We start from the raw sequence: 12060 nt of genomic DNA on the forward strand, positions 1-12060 counted from the left end.
AATCTTGAGTGAGTAACAGTCTGTGTCAATAAGTGGAATTCCTATGGAATTTATGGTTGCCCCCACTGCTTCTTTCACCTCTCTGTGTCTGGCCTTATCTACCATCAGGCCCACAGTTTGTTTGTAAAGACACCTCCTTCTCATTCCTTTCACTTCCAACTGGAACTATTCTATTTATTTAATTTATATTACCCGAATTTGAAACTTATTTATGTTTTATTCAAGTTGCTAAAAGATAGGTTGGTTCCTGCTGGCATATTAAATTTAATCAGTTGTAACCATGTCAGAAAGGAAACACATTGGAAGGAGGCTTCTGTTTCTGTTGACTTTAAATAATTCCTGTGATAGCTCTACAGTAGCTTGCTTGAAAAAGAGAAATTAGACAGGTAGCTAGATAGTTTATCTCAAACAGATAATTGCTTATTTAAAGTTACATTAAAGCAAAAGTAGTATTTGCATTTAAAGATATTAATTGAAGATCACATTCAAGACATCATTCCTCCTTCAAATTCAGATCAAGCAAACATCTAGACACTTGATTTCTGAGGGCTCTTGATTCTACCATCAAATTAAGAGGGCTGAGGTGTTTTTTTCATCAGTTAAGGCTGTTTCTCTTTAGTTTGGAAAGATATCCACAACACAAAATTTTCTGGGACCAGAGGGAACCTGGTTCTCACACAAAGCTACTCAATAGCATTAAAAGCTTCTGTAAGAGTTCAGCCACTTTATTTCTAATCAAACTAGGTGGCACCTCAAAGCATCCAAAACGGCTAGGAAGTTTATGTACAGCTGCAACCGGTACCTCCTGCTCCCAATCTCTGGTAATATGGTTAGCATAACTAATGCCATTTTATAAGGTAAATGGCCATTTTCTGTGACTGAGCTGGTCACATATCGGTACCTTTTTGCCTCCTCAAGGTCTTGAAGGTCCTTCACACTATGCAGACTTCTCCCCTTCCCTATTGGCCTCCAGATTTTTTGACACCATGCTGACTTCTCCTCACCTTACTGGCTTTGAAGGTCCCAAGGCACCTGGTCAAATCTTTATTTTCATTTCTAGTAGGCATGATATAAATTATTGAGACTACACAGTCAATAGGAGCTAAGAACATTATTAGTGTACAATTGCTGAATCATTATCTGGAGACCCAAGATCCCTACTAAGGGCAAGTGATCAATGAAATTAATTTTTGCAAGAACAGAGGTTTCTTATCTGAAGGATCCATATCTAAGAGAAACATGAATTGTTGATGCCTAAAAAATTTGCAAAAGTTAATGATGGAAACATCTGGATTAACAGAAAAATCACAAGGATGCTGACAATTATACTGCACTCCTACAAAATACATGCTTGTAACATATGTTGCTATGCTGTACCACCTTTATGATCAGACAATTAGAAATCTGCATTAGTAGGTGGATTATTCATATCATACCCTTGTAGCTTAAGGTATAAACCCCCTAAAAATCCCTTGTTTGGCTGAGACATCTCATGCACTTGAATAAATACATACCTTTGTAATTCTATACTTTGCGTCCTAGCCTCTCTCCTCAGTCGTCACAGGCCAAATTTGTAACACAGAATATCCATAGCTGATTTTTCTTTCTTATGATGGCTTACACATTTTCTTTCCTATGATGGTGAGAGGGCAGTGTGCAGCCACTGGCTCCCAAGGCCTGTTTATGGAAGCGGTACAGCTGCCATAAAGCACTGTGGCCACTTCACGAGGCAGCACTAGATGCACCGCGGTGGGTGGGCGGATGGGAGGGGAAAGACGGACATTCACCGCCCCAGGGCCTAGTGGCCTGAGTTTGGAGAAGAGCTAACAGACAGCCAACTGGGGACAAGCCCACACCACTCTCCGCTACGACGCCACTCTCCTCGACGGAGCGCCGAGAGACGGCAGTGGAAGAAAAGGAGCGCCTGCGCGGTAACGAGTAGCGGTGGACTAGGTGGAGGATTGCTTCCTGCGCTCCTGTCGCAGTTCGGAATTTGCAGTGCGCCTGCGTGTTGGTGGAGGGGAAGAGGGCGGTGTCCGGTCCCGTGTTTTGAATGTCTCGATGCGGCTAGCTCACTATTTGGCAGGAAAGTGAGGAGGCCTCTGTCCTGATGGTAGAGTTCGTGTACGGAGAGGAGGATCCAAATGTAGCAGAGGCAAATTGGAGGCAGCAGTGGTGACTGTGGAGTGGGACAAACGAAACAAGGGGAGCAGCTCCCCATACTGCTGCCGCAGAGAATCTGGGTGGCCTAGTGAGACAGGAGGACTGCTGCGGCTGCAGTGCTAACACTTCTAGACTATCCTCCTGGCACTCCCAGGTGCCCATCCCCCCAGCAGGTGAGTAGTGAATGCGGGGGAAGGGGGAAGGGAAAGGAAAGCACAGCCTAGGACTGGGTAGGACCGGAGGGAGTCGCTGTGCAACGAGCTCGGAGCCGCTGTTCGTAGCTTTCCCTCCCCCTTCCCTGCGGCTGACGTTATTTATATACTTGCGGTGTTCCGTCTCTGTTAACCCTTTCTTCTTCACTGTCTGCCTCAGCAGGGGTCCTTCCCATGTAGTACCCCGACTCCTTGGCAACCACCACTCTTTTGGGCTCCGGGGGACTGCTGCTCTCGTTTGGCATGGCCCCTCCCGGTATCTACCCCGCCCACATCGCGTCCGTTGCTGGAGAAGGGGTCGCAGCTGCACATTCCCCCTTCCTCTCTGTGGATCTATTGTACTGTGGGCTGGGGCCCGCTAAGGGGCTCCCAGCAGATAAGCCTCTCTGTCGATAGTGCACGTTGAGGGAGACAGGTATGTCTCTGACCTGTCATCTATTGGCTCCCCTCATGAGAAAATGTGGTGAAGGGGATGTGAGGGTGGTGGCCGGGCTCGGCCGAGCCTCAGTAGCCAAAGGCTGGAGCTGTGAAAGTTGCTAACGCGTCGGGCTGGCAGCACTGGAGTTGCACACGCCACCGCTGCTGTCCGGGACACCCAGAGTGTGTGGACGTATGCTCGCGCTTTGCTCGCGCTTTTCTGGGTTCCTTTGTCTACTGCTGTCGCCGCTTTCCCCTCCTCCCTCGATTCCCTCTCTCTCCTTCCTCCTCTCCTTTCTTTCCCCCTCCCTTCTTTCCCCTCTCTTCCAGACTCAAAACGCTGCTGCACCTGCAGGTTTGTTAAATACTGGAATAACACACACAATATGGCTGACGTTCGCCCTGCTCCTTCAACGGGCTCTCCTCTTTCTCCCTCTGTCTCCACTGCTTAGCCTCTTCTCCATTTAGTCTTTTGTTTCTTCTCATTCATCTCCCATTAAAAAAATTCACCCTCCTTATTTCGCCCATGGCGGGATTTCAAGGGTAAGGATGGTCACTTTGGAGGCTTTCTCCTTTCGTTTTGCCGTTTACAACAAAATCCAAACCTAAAATTAGAGGGGGTTTGGGAACCTAGCAAGGCTTGGAGGGAGGGTGAGAATTGGCTGAGCCCTGCTGAGAGAGGCTCGGTTGGAATGCGCGTATTTCTTTGGGGGGAGGGGGCTGGTGCACCGAAGTGCTGGCAGAGATGAAATACTGTATTATGCTTGCAAAAATGATCTAGTAATTTCTTTCATTTTGGGATGTAAATCAGTATAAGGTATTAACTTGGCGCAGTCTTATTAAAAAACCTGAGCTACTTATGTTAGAATAGGCATTGTGTAGTGAAAAAACATAGCATAGGTTTTGTTGGCTTTCTCTGTATCTCCTTGTCAGTATCTTAAATAGCTCACAGATCACAGGATATAAAACTGAAATTAACACTTGCCAGGTCTTTTTGTGTTGCTAGTTTTCTGTCACAGAATTATTTGCCTTTGTGATGACAATAGTATAAACAGAAGTGTGTTGTTTTTGTTGTTAATAAGAGCATTTTTTCTTTAAAAAGTAAAAGGCATGGCATTGTGAACTGAAATGCGATATTGAACTACACAACAGCATATTTCTGACTTTTAACACAAGACAAATGTTCAGTTCAGCACCTACCAACCTCATTTATTCAGAGTACCCTCTTCTGACTTCAAAGAAAATAACATATATTTTATTGGGTGGTTGGGGTTTTTTAATGACATAAAGCCAAAATAACATTTTAATTTCTTGGGCATACCTAAAATGATCTGCTGGGGAACAGCATATCTAGGTTGTAAGGATGAGTACCGAAGGTGCAAAGGATGTGATGCTTTCTATTGCTTTCTAAATATGTGTTACTCTAACTCATAGTCAATGTTTAATTTTCAAAGATTATATTTAAAAACACAATCTTTATTCAAAGTATGAACACATTGATAGCCATGGCTTCTATCAGAGCAGTGCCCTAAAGTAATGTCCTAACTTTTTGGTTTTGTTTTTGCTATTTTGCTTTAGAAGCTTCTAGTGGAGGAGCACTGGCATAGCATAATCATAGTTCTTATTGAATTAGAAGTAGTTACTGCATTTTAATGCTAGAATTAAGTATCATATATTAATACATTCTTTAATTTTTTTTCCCCTCCTGCTTTTTCTCTCCCCATTAACAAGTGTTGATTAACTGGAGAAGACTATAAATTATAGGATCGAGTTTACCACAATGTAAAACTTGAGTGGAGTAATCCAAATTGCATTTTGAAATATGTATTCATGTCATGGCTCCCAAGCCAATTGTAATATTTCTAGATGGAAAAGTCTGAGCAAAAGTCTGTAACTTGATATATTGGTGAATTTGTGCAGCATTCAGTTACTCTATCATTAACTAATCAAAATATTAGTTAACTAATTTGTATTTTATCTATGAACAGTGTAAAATGGGCCTGGCAATGCTAAAGTAATTTTCAAGTAATGGTGAAATTATTTAATTGAATAATATACAGTACTTATTACTTTTTTTTACGTGACAGTAGTTGGATTAAACTTTCTCTTTTAATCTAAAATGTGAATTTGGTGATGACGTGCAGAAATGTAGGAGGTGAATTTATTTGACTATTTGACAGGTTGAGGAGAACGTTTTCCTATTCTTTGACCATGTTGTAGCTGATAGTCCCCTTGTATTAACAGTGCCAGCTACTTTAATTGAAGTGCTTTGGATTCAGTCCCTGCAGTTCCATTTTCTGTGAGTGATCAGTGGTGTGATAACCTGGCTAGTCTTAATGTTCCTTTCTGGAGGTTTTGATTTGTTTGATTTTGTGTCAGAGTTCTGGGGAGCCTATCTGTTTGCTTAAGTTTAAGACTGCTTGTATCTGCAAGTTTGGAAATGCTTTAGGATAAAAGTGCTCTAATAAAATATATTGTTAATGTTTAAGGTCACTGGTTGATCTCTCATCCTTCTGTTTTCAGAGTCTTCCTAGTGGTTCAGAGGTAGTCCTGAATACCAAGTTCCCTATGTAACTTTGTGTCTAGCCTATTAAGATGATAATTCCCTCTGAATGAGTACCTCAAAGGCTTTTTAATTCTATCTACTGTATTGCTTGGTGGGTTTTTTGTTTTCTGATATAAAATTTCGATAGCCAAACCGAATTTTATTTTTATATCTTTTATTTTAAAGAAAGCAAGCAAGCAGCGCTGGGTGGCCGGGGAGCCACTGCTCCACTAACGGCACACACCACTTAAAAGTTCGGCAAAGTATATATACTGTTTTTAAGCCTACAAAGCATTTTCCAATGTGCTTGTGGTAGTCTGAATCAGCAGATATCAATAAGCTGGGATCAGCAATTTCATAATCTTTCCAGGTGGTCGTTGGATTCCTGTCCTGCTCGTGGTTGTCTGGAGGGAGGCCCTTCACCAGTGTCTGCTAAATAATTTTAGTCCCGTACAAGTGCATCAAGCTTTTTATTATACATAAGCATTTAGTCGCTTTGTTGCAATATCCCTTAGCTTTACCACAGCTTCCTCTGTTTTATTCTAAGCATCAGTCATTTTTGCCACCTCATCTCTTGACTCTACTATACTTCTTCTATTTTCCTTTTCAATGCTTTATTTGGCTATTTGGTCAGAAAGTTTCGAAACCGTTCTTAGTAGCTATCCCAGGGAACATGTCCACTTTTGACACAGCAGATACAAGCATTTGCTGATTACATTGCCAATTGACACGAATCACAAAACCATTTTTCACAGTCCCTCCCCACATTACTATTAGGTCAGAACAAGTAAAAAATATAGGGAACTGTCGGGATCCATCCCCATACAGGCCACCAATTGTTGGTGTTGGTGCTTGGCACCAATCGATGGTGGATGGGAACTGTCACTGTTAGTTTATTATCTTACTGTAAGACTTTCATACCTTCTCTTTGTGAGTTATCATGGGCAGCTCCTCACAACACTGACTCCTTTTCTCTTTCTTCTGCATAGCTGGCTGACTTCTTCCTGCCCCTATCACAACCGCCTAACCCTTTCTGTCCCTAGTAGCACATACTAACCCTTACTGTCCCTAACATGAACACCTGACCCTTTCTATCCCTAGCAGACATACTATCCCTAGCACAGACACCTAACCCTTACTCCTCTCAGCAGCACAGCCAACTAACTCCAACTCAACCAGTTACTCCACTCTTTTATAATACCCATCCTTATTGGACCATCCTTATTGGACACAGCTGCACCCTATTGAGGGCAGGCCTTATTGGACATAGCTGTGACCTATTAAGGGCAGGCCTGTTCCTACTCTTTGGTAATTAGTACAGCTGCAACTCCTCAGGGGTGAAATTGCCTTCAGCACTATCTCTGTTCTCCTACAATCCACCCTCCCACCAGAACATGGGTAACTATTCTGTTTTAAGATTACTGTGATGACTAGGTTGTAAAGTATAACCTTACTTAGCAAACAGATGTCTACCACTGGTGCTGCTTCTTGAGGTGATATTTCTTTGCCCAGATGTTGCCAGTCACTTCTAAAATGAAGAAGTAAGCTTGACATTTTCAGTAGTTTTCACTTGATGCCTTGGAGTAGCTACCTAGAACAGAGGCTCCACAGAATTAAAATAATAAAGTAGGTATTTGTTAAAGGCCTTCAATAGATACACCTTGGGCAGTGCAAAAGCCTCGCAGAGACTACACCCAAGATCGGCTTTACTGTTGTTAGATATATACTGTGGTTAAATGCATACTGCCAGTGAATATTTAGTGTTGAGACTTGACAAGGTAGAGGCCTTGTCAAGCCTCTAAAGGGGGAAATTATGCCTTAAGTCTTAGTTTTTATATTTTTCAGATCCTGTACTACATTAGTGTATAACTCTGAACTCCATATAGAGTGTTAGTAAGCTCTCTTCACATTTTGGTCAGACAAAACAATCCTTCCAGGCCTGAGAACAAAGAACACTATCTACCTCAGGCCCTGAAAAGTATAAACAAAAGTGAATGGGAGGGAAGCAACCTGGGGGAATATGACTTCATTACCTGAAGCTATAATTGGACAACTAACCTCTGATATGCAAATAGACCAAACTTATATCCATCTGAGAAACTCATGACCATCGTCCATCTTGGGTGTAGTCTCTGCGAGGCTTTTGCACTGCCCAAGGTATATCTATTGAAGGCCTTTAATAAATATCTACTTTATTCTTCTAACTCTGTCTAGCCTCCAACAGTAAATATCTAACAAGAGTAAATATCTACTTGATCTAAAGCATACTAAGCTGTGTTTATGCTAATTTCTAAAAAAAAGCCTTCACCTATTGTCTTGGTTTGAAAAGACAGGAGTCTGTGAAGGAAGGCAAAAGCCTCCTGTGAAATGGAAAAGGTAAACCCCCTCCTTCCGAATTATCACAATTTCAGAATTAAAAGGGCTCTCAGGCAAAGATATGAGAATGGGAATAACAGTTTTTTACTAGGAAGGAAAAAAACTAAATAACAATGCAATTTAGCACAAGCAAAAAAAAACAACCACTGGCAGAGTGAGAAAAACCTGACACCCTGAGAAGTCAGGGTGTTGATAGTAGTCCAGCCAGATGGTGGCTGCTCCTCCTGGAGCGGCAATCTGCAGAGGGGTGTAGGTCCTTTCTGAAGATGCAGCGAAGGAGCAGCTGGGCCTGGTTCTTGATTCCTCTGGGAAATCCGGGGAAGAAGGCTGTCTGTTGTCTCACAAATGCTTGTTTTATGGTGGCAGGGATGCTTGGCTCCTCCCTCTGGGTGGAGCATCTCACAATGGGATGATGTAACTAGTCTTACCAGCCACAGTGAGTAATTCAATAGCCCATTGACAGGAGATTATCTTCCTGGCAGTGTCATTGTTCTTGAAAGATAAGAAAAAACTGCCTAACTCCCAACAGATGGCAAAAATAGAATACATGCTTATTTTACAAGCCAGGACATTATCCACCCCTTATTCTATTTCCATCTGTGTCACAATGAAATCTTATACTCAGTTCTCACTTAAGACCAGGTTTCCCTGTGGTACACAACGGGTTTCCCCATCTTTCTGCATTACCCACCAAGTGTAACCAGGTCCTTGAGCAAAAACAATCCCACGGATGTGTTTGTCTCTGCCTGAGGTGGGATTAATCCAAACAGTTTTCCCTAAAATACCCCTCATATGTACCACAGGGACTTTATCTCCATCTACTGTGTGCAAGGGTTCAGACTGGGCAGGGCCAGCTCGATTGATGGATCCTCGGGTGTTGACCATCCAGGTTGCTTTTGCCAGGTTATTTTCCCAGTTTCTAAATGTTCCCCCACCAAGTGCCTTCAGGGTAGTCTTAAGGAGTCCGTTGCACCGTTCAACTTTGCCGGCAGCTGGAGCATGATAGGGGATATGATATATCCATTCGATACCATGTTCTCTGGCCCAGGTGTTGATAAGGCCGTTCTTGAAATGGGTGCCGTTGTCAGATTCAATTCTCTCAGGTGTGCCATGTCTCCACAGGACTTGCTTTTCCAGGCCTAAGATGGTGTTCCGGGCAGTGGCATGAGGTACAGGGTAGGTCTCTAGCCATCCAGTGGTGGCTTCCACCATGGTCAGCACGTAGCGCTTGCCTTGGCGTGTCTGGGGCAGTGTGATGTAGTCAATCTGCCAGGCCTCCCCATACTTGTACTTGGACCACCGCCCCCCATACCACAGGGGCTTTACCCGCTTGGCCTGTTTGATGGCAGCACATGTCTCACAGTCATGGATAACCTGAGAAATACTGTCCATGGTTAGATCCACCCCTCGGTCTCGTGCCCACTTGTAGGTGGCATCTCTGCCCTGATGACCCGAGGCATCGTGAGCCCATCGAGCCAGGAACAACTCCCCCTTATGGTGCCAATCTAAGTCTATCTTTGACACTTCTATTCTCGCTGCCTGATCTACCTGCTCGTTGTTTCGGTGTTCCTCATTAGCCCGACTTTTGGGGACATGGGCATCTACATGACGGACTTTCACTGTTAGTTTCTCCACCCGAGAGGCAATGTCTTTCCATATATCAGCAGCCCAGATTGGTTTTCCTTTACGTTGCCAGTTGGCTTTCCTCCACCTTCCCAGCCAGCCCCATAGAGCATTGGCTACCATCCATGAATCAGTATAAAGGTAGAGCTTTGGCCACCTCTCCCTTTCAGCAATGTCCAGGGCCAGCTGAACGGCCTTGAGTTCAGCAAGTTGGCTCGATCCACCTTCTCCTTCGGTAGCTTGTGCAACTTGTCGTGTGGGGCTCCATACGGCTGCTTTCCACTTCCGGTTCATCCCTACGATGCGACAAGAACCGTCAGTGAAAAGAGCGTAACATGTTTCCTCTGCTGGTAGTTGGTTATAGGGTGGAGCTTCTTCAGCTCTTGTCGCTTGTACCTGCTCCTCATCGTCAGTGAGACTAAAGTTTTCACCTTCTGGCCAGTTCGTAATTATCTCTAAAATCCCAGGGCGATTCGGGTTTCCAATACGGGCGCGCTGTGTGATGAGAGCAATCCATTTGCTCCATGTGGCGTCGGTGGCGTGGTGGGTAGTAGGAACCTTTCCTTTGAACATCCACCCCAGCAATGGTAGTCGGGGTGCCAGGAGGAGTTGTGCTTCCGTGCCAATCACCTCCAAGGCGGCTTGAACTCCTTCATAGGCAGCCAAGATTTCCTTCTCTGTTGGGGTGTAGTTGGCTTCGGACCCTTTGAAACTTCGGCTCCAGAATCCCAATGGTCGACCTCGAGTCTCACCAGGCACCTTCTGCCAAAGGCTCCAGGACAGGCCATTGTTCCCGGCTGCAGAGTAGAGCACATTCTTGACCTCTGGTCCCGTTCTGACTGGGCCAAGGGCTACAGCATGAGCGATCTCCTGCTTGATCTGGGTGAAGGCTTGTTGCTGCTCAGGGCCCCAGTGGAAATCGTTCTTTTTGCGGGTAACCAGGTAAAGAGGGCTCACAATCTGGCTATACTCGGGAATGTGCATCCTCCAAAAACCTATGGCACCTAGGAAAGCTTGTGTTTCCTTCTTGCTGGTTGGTGGGGACATAGCGGTGATCTTGTTGATGACCTCAGTGGGAATCTGGCGCCGTCCGTCTTGCCATTTCACTCCCAGGAACTGGATCTCTCGGGCAGGTCCCTTGACTTTGCTTTTCTTGATGGCGAAGCCAGCTTCTAGCAGTATCTGGATGATCCTCTTACCTCTCTCAAACACTTCTGCCGCTGTGCTCCCCCACACAATGATATCATCGATGTACTGCAGGTGTTCTGGAGCCTCACCCTTTTCTAGTGCAGTCTGGATCAGTCCATGGCAGATAGTGGGACTGTGTTTCCACCCCTGGGGTAGTCGGTTCCAGGAGTACTGCACGCCCCTCCAGGTGAAAGCAAACTGAGGCCTGTATTCTGCTGCCAGAGGAATGGAAAAAAACGCATTAGCAATATCAATAGTGGCATACCACTTCGCTGCCTTGGACTCCAGCTCGTACTGGAGTTCCAGCATATCCGGTACAGCGGCGCTCAGCGGTGGAGTCACTTCATTTAAGCCACGATAGTCCACAGTCAATCTCCATTCTCCGTCAGAGTTGCGCACAGGCCAGATGGGGCTGTTGAAGGGTGAGTGGGTTTTGCTAACCACCCCCTGGCTCTCCAGCTCACGAATCATCCTGTGAATGGGGATCACGGCATCTCGATCCGTCCGATACTGCCAGCGGTGCACTGTTGAGGTCGCAATTGGCACGAGTTGCTCTTCTACCCTCAGGAGTCCTACTGCAGATGGGTTTTCTGACAGTCCAGGCAAGGTGTTCAATTGCTCGATGTCCTCTGCCTTTACAGCAGCTATGCCAAAAGCCCACCTGAGTCCCTTCGGGTCTTTGTAATAGCCGTTCCGGAGGAAGTCTATGCCCAGAATACACGGGGCCTCTGGGCCAGTCACAATAGGATGTTTCTGCCACTCCTTCCCAGTCAGGCTCACCTCGGCTTCCACCAGGGTCAATTGCTGTGATCCCCCTGTCACACCAGCAATGGAAACAGGCTCTGCCCCCACATGTCCCGATGGTATCAGGGTACACTGTGCACCAGTATCAACTAAGGCATCGTATTTTTGTGGCTCTGATGTGCCAGGCCATCGGATCCACACCGTCCAGAAGATCCGGTTTTCCCGTGCCTCTCCCTGGCTAGAGGCAGGGCCCCTCTAACACTGGTTATTATTCCTCTCCTGGGTATACATACTAGAGGTCCCTTCAAGGGGATCTGACAGATCATACCCAAAAGCTTGGTCATGGGAGGTTGAGGCTACCTTCACCTTGGTGGAACTCCCCCGGTTAGAGTTTCCCTCCTTGAGTTGACGGACCCGTGCTGCCAGGACAGAAGTGGGTTTCCCATCCCACCTTCCCATGTCTTCCCCGTGGTCACGCAGGAAGAACCACAGATTAGCCCTTGGGGTGTACCCTCTCTCTCTAGCTGGGGAATGTTGGGGTCTGACTTTGGGGCCTGTGACTCATATGGGTGCTGCATTAACCTTCCTCATTTCCTCCCTCATCTCTTCTTTGAACTCCTTAATCACAGCTGAGATATGAGCCTGCATTGGGCCATTAATCATACTCTCATAATTCCTAAGTTTGTTGGCAACAGAGCCCACTGTCTCTCGGTTAGTGTCAGCATCAATTGTTGCAATGAAAGTGGTGTACTGAGATGGCCCAAGATTTGCCAGACTCCACAGCATTTGCCC

General features: G+C 45.5%; 1 protein-coding gene and 1 long non-coding RNA gene across 7 annotated transcripts in view; one reads left to right on the top strand and one right to left on the bottom strand.

Moving 5' to 3' along the window:
• The first annotated feature begins 1957 nt into the window (after window positions 1-1957).
• The window catches only part of LOC137465601 (spindlin-Z-like), a 122224-nt gene continuing 112121 nt past the window's right edge, over window positions 1958-12060 (top strand). For 3 of the 6 annotated variants that reach the window (XM_068177673.1, XM_068177671.1, XM_068177670.1), the window contains exon 1: window positions 1958-2336. The gene's annotated coding sequence lies outside the window, so the exon portion shown is untranslated. Of the gene's footprint in view, window positions 2337-2442; window positions 2791-12060 lie in introns of those variants that run through there. The other 3 variants (XM_068177676.1, XM_068177675.1, XM_068177674.1) reach the window with 3 other exon arrangements.
• The window catches only part of LOC137465604 (uncharacterized), a 93880-nt gene continuing 89372 nt past the window's right edge, over window positions 7553-12060 (bottom strand). The window contains exon 3 of the long non-coding RNA XR_010994718.1: window positions 7553-7645. This is a non-coding gene — a long non-coding RNA (uncharacterized lncRNA). The remainder of the gene's footprint in view (window positions 7646-12060) is intronic.

Source organism: Anomalospiza imberbis, assembly GCF_031753505.1.
Source record: "Anomalospiza imberbis isolate Cuckoo-Finch-1a 21T00152 chromosome W unlocalized genomic scaffold, ASM3175350v1 scaffold_31, whole genome shotgun sequence".
Lineage (NCBI taxonomy): Eukaryota > Metazoa > Chordata > Aves > Passeriformes > Viduidae > Anomalospiza > Anomalospiza imberbis.